Here is a 4808-nt window from a genome sequence, read left to right as displayed (position 1 = left end):
TTATTGTTTTCAGGTAGGTCGATTTCATATATTTCGTGTAGATTTTGTGATATTGTGGTCAAAAAACATTTGAATTGAACATTTGAATTGAATTGAATTGTGTGTGTGTGTGTGTGTGTGTGTGTGTGTGTGTGTGTGTGTGTGTGTGTGTGTGTGTGTGTGTGTGTGTGTGTGTGTGTGTGTGTGTGTGTGCGTGCGTGCGTGCGTGCGTGCGTGCGTGCGTATGGTAAATTAATCTTAATCAAATGTATTGCTAAAATTAAACGAAGATAGTAAAATGTGCTCAATAAAGCAAAAATATTATCAAAGAAAGTCCAAATACTGCTAAATGTGTCGAGCATTATGCTAAAGAGAGAGAACGCCATTATGCATTATGATCTCCCATGCATTTACACCGAGACTCGGCCACTTATCATTCTGCCTGCTTGATTTACTGAGCAATTAGGCAATGCATATGTGATTAAAGACAAAAATTCGTATACCTGTGTAGGTGCGAACACTCCAGCACGCTGTTGGCCAACTGCTGCGGGAAGACAAGACCACAGAGAGGCGGTGGCGTAGTGGATAAGGTGGTGAGCGTGTGATCGGGCAGACGTTCACACGTAGGTTCCAATCCCACCACGTACACCATTAAAAAAAAAAAAAAAAAAAAAAAGCCATTTGTCGAGTGGTTTAAAATTACCTACCTGTCACCATGATATCCAGGTTCTAGGTAGTTACACCAAAGATGTGCTAAGGTGGTGATATGGGCCCTAATATGGGTACCCCTATGAATAAAATTGTTTGCGCCAATAAGCTGAACAGCGCTTCCTATACGTACTCTTCAAGCACACACCTACAGGCGTTATAAGCCATAACATAAAATAAAGCCCAGCAACAAGGTCATGGAGTCAGTTAGAGGTACGAGGGAGTGTTTCCTCTCTCATAAAAAAAAACTGACTTGAATCAAGTTCAAATAGATATTTCCTGAGCTGCACAATGCACACAATGAGCGCCTCACTACAGCGCCACCTTCTTGCTTCCTATCGCCTCAGCCCGCCAGGTCTCATGACAGTGGACGAAGTTGACTTACCCATTACTCACACCACAAAGACTCACTATGGGATTAACACGAGGTGATGTAAAGTGTTCGCGATTTTCCGCTCGTTCACAGGAGAAGTAATTACACACGAAGCACCAATACTTGTCAAAGAGAAGAATACACGGGGCTGTTCCGCGGTACCGTGACGCTCCACACCCTAGCAAACGCTTCACGGCGAGCAATAACGGGCGTTCAGGTGCAAAATCGACGCCACGAAAGTCTAAACTATAAAGGCGACTTGCACCTGAGCGAGGGCAGGTCCCGTTATACCTCCGCTGTGCCTTAGTCACCCTTTGATACAAGCACTCACGTAAGGGGAGGCGGGAAGACTTGCTAATAAATCCCAGTGGTGAGGCGGCTTGGCAGGTCTTGTGTACATACTCTGATGAAGGGGAAGAGGCGTCCTGGATGAAGAGGAAGGCACTGCCCCCATCCCCAGCATTCCTTTAGGGGACTAAACCGGTACTCACCCTTCACATTAAAGTAATGTCACATAATGCTCTCTACTTGAAATGAGTGACTACATATTGCACTTCATAAACGTGGTAATGCATATAATCCCCGTGCAATGGCAAGGTTAACACAGGTGACAGGTGCGCGTATCACCTGAAGATGCAGCTCATTGTGTCTCGGGTGTATGGTACGGGTTTGAACATTCCTTGCACTCATCTCCGCATCAGCCAGGCCTCTGAAACACAGCTGAGCAGTGCCATGAAAGCTTCATACTTAGTGAAGCATCGGGAGAGTGGAGTGAAGCACACGATGGGCTTTTAATCCGTGTATTGTTCAGGAAAAGGAGTGGCAACGTGTGTGTGTGTGTGTGTGTGTGTGTGTGTGTGTGTGTCAACCGTTAACCCTTTTAATGTTATGGCATCTCCAAGTTAATGTACTTTAATGCTCTTCCTGTTTACAGTATATACGTATTTAAGACCTCGCCAAGGAATGTATCATAGAGCAGAGCAAGTCCTTAAGTATCTGTAGTATCAGTTTTGCATAGTAAAGGAAGCGAGGGTTATTTTCTTTGATATAACAAATACGAAAGATTAAAAAACCTGGGGAGCGAGATGTACACGATAAACTGTCAGGAAGTGAATTAACGCCTTATGGTTTGCCCGCTTGCTTTGCGATTCGCCTCCTCCTGTAATACAGCGTCTGTATAGTTTCACTAATGTGTATGGACGCACAGTTGTGTTTACAAATCAGATAACTTGTTGCATTCATTTTATTGTTTTGTTTTCCTTCAATCGTAATTCCTTTGATTTCCTGACAATCTTCTTGCAAACCCTGGCAGCTAGTGGTCTCTAAACACATCTGAAGACTTTAAATCAAAGAAGTCACTAAAAATATTGAGAGCCCAACACGTTACTCGACCACTGACCGATACTAGGTTTGTTATGCAATAGACAAAAAGATATAACAGAGAAAGAAAAATAGTGCTGTCTTTTCAGTTTTCTACATATTTGCATTATGTATTCATATATTTACGAAGAAGGAACGGAAATGGGAAAGCTGATTAGGTGTGGGAGATGAAATAATAGCTCCACTTACCTTGTCTAACCTCGGTCACTTCAGAAACTCTAAAACTCTACATGAAATGATAAAAATATGTCATGTTGAGAATGTTATGCTGGAAAGCCCACCCATGAATTTACCAGGAGTGAAACAGTGCTACAGTGAAACCATGCGGGCTTTGGGGTCCGAGGGGTCTCCAAGTGCATGGGTTCGAATCCTGTCCACGGTCCGAGTGTAGGTTGGGCTTCCTCACTCGGGGCAACGGTTTCTTAGCGGGTGGGCTATGAGATAGGAGGTAACCCAAAAAAGTATCCCCTTTAGCCCATAAATTCCCGTGAAAAGGCCCACATGGTATAAATAAAAAAAAAAGTGTGACGTTCCTCATCCTCAAGTACACTAGAAGCATCTTCTTTACGTTGAGGTAGAAATGAAATATACATCTACGAAAATTATAAAGTTACATCAATGAATCTCAAAACTCGAGGCGGCGTCAGTCTGGAGTTAATATTATTTTCTCATTCAGTGTATATTTCATTGAGTTGATTAATGTTGGGGCTTCTAATGGAAGAGAGGGAGAAGCTAAGAAGGAATGGAAGGAAATTAATACACACGCAAGGTCATCAGATTGTATTGGAGAAAGTTAACTACTCGATAGAAACCATTGAGGAAGTCATTATAGCATTTATTATCATCATCTTTCTCATCATCTTCGTCTTTCTCTTTCTCTTCTCTTTCCGTTCACCGTCTTATTATTTCTCTTTCTACTCTTCATCATCATAATTTTTTCCTAATTTTCTTTTTCCCTTCTCTTTTTGATCATCCGTGTTTCCCCCTTTTTTCTTCCTTGGAGATTTTCCCAGTTCTCTTTTCATTTTAATTCATTCTTCCTCACTTCCTTTCTTTCCTTCCTCATACCTTTCTCCTTCTACACTTTTACTTACTCTCTTCCTTCCTCTTCTCCTTGTATTCTTTCGCTTCCTCTTATCTTCCTGTTCTCCACCTGCATGAATACTACCACCACCAACGCCGCTGTCGCCTACTTTGTATCATTCTACAGAGTATCACCTTAAAGCAAAGCAAAGTCAGGCAGCGTATATATATATATATATATATATATATATATATATATATATATATATATATATATATATATATATATATATATATATATATATATAATAATAATATATACTACATATAATCAAAACTCTTATATATATACATAGCGGCATAATTATATATATATATATATATGCTATATATCGTTCACTCACAGCTGGTAAGTTTGGGATGTTATATATATATATATAGGTAGATGGATAAGTGGATTAATACGAGTAAGTACAAGTTTCATAATTTAATAGTTTGGACTCGCGACATGTTTAGTTAGATAGTTAAATAGAGATGTTAGTAAATGTAAATAAATTTTATAAATATAAAGAGATAAATAGAATTCTATAATAACGTTAGATAAATACAGAACCGTATGTAAATTAACATTCTTAGGTCGTTATATAGATAATGAATGCGATACTGAATGAATCAAGATCAATAGAACGCCAGTTTTTTTTTGTTTTCAACCTCATTGCTTCTTCTGTTGTCTTGTGGTATTATCCAGAAGAGCCAACGAAAGCAGTTTAGATGATGGAAGTAGTTTCGGTTTATTTTGGACAAACATAGATAAATTTTTATTTCAAAGTCATATATATACATATATCTATCTATATATATATATATATATATATATATATATATATATATATATATATATATATATATATATATATATATATATATATATATGACTCTGAAATTATAATTTCTTTATGTTTGTCCAAAATAAACCGAAACTATTTCCATCATCTAAACTGCTTTTTGTTGGTCTTCTGGATAATATATATATATATATATATATATATATATATATATATATATATATATATATATATATATATATATATATATATATATATATATATATATATATATATATATATATATATATATATATATATATATATATATATATATATATATATATATATATATATATATATATATATATATATATATATATATATATATATATTTAGTTTGTTTTCCTTGACCATAACTTTTCAAAATATCATCTCAAGTCTTTCATCTACTACATTTACATTTATTATTTTCTGGTAAACAAGCGGCAAAATTTATGAGCTTTAGAAACTTTAATAGT

This window comes from Portunus trituberculatus, chromosome 32 (assembly GCF_017591435.1).
Source record: "Portunus trituberculatus isolate SZX2019 chromosome 32, ASM1759143v1, whole genome shotgun sequence".
Lineage (NCBI taxonomy): Eukaryota > Metazoa > Arthropoda > Malacostraca > Decapoda > Portunidae > Portunus > Portunus trituberculatus.
The sequence above is the reverse complement of the archived record's forward strand: the minus strand, read 5'-3'. Positions refer to the sequence as shown.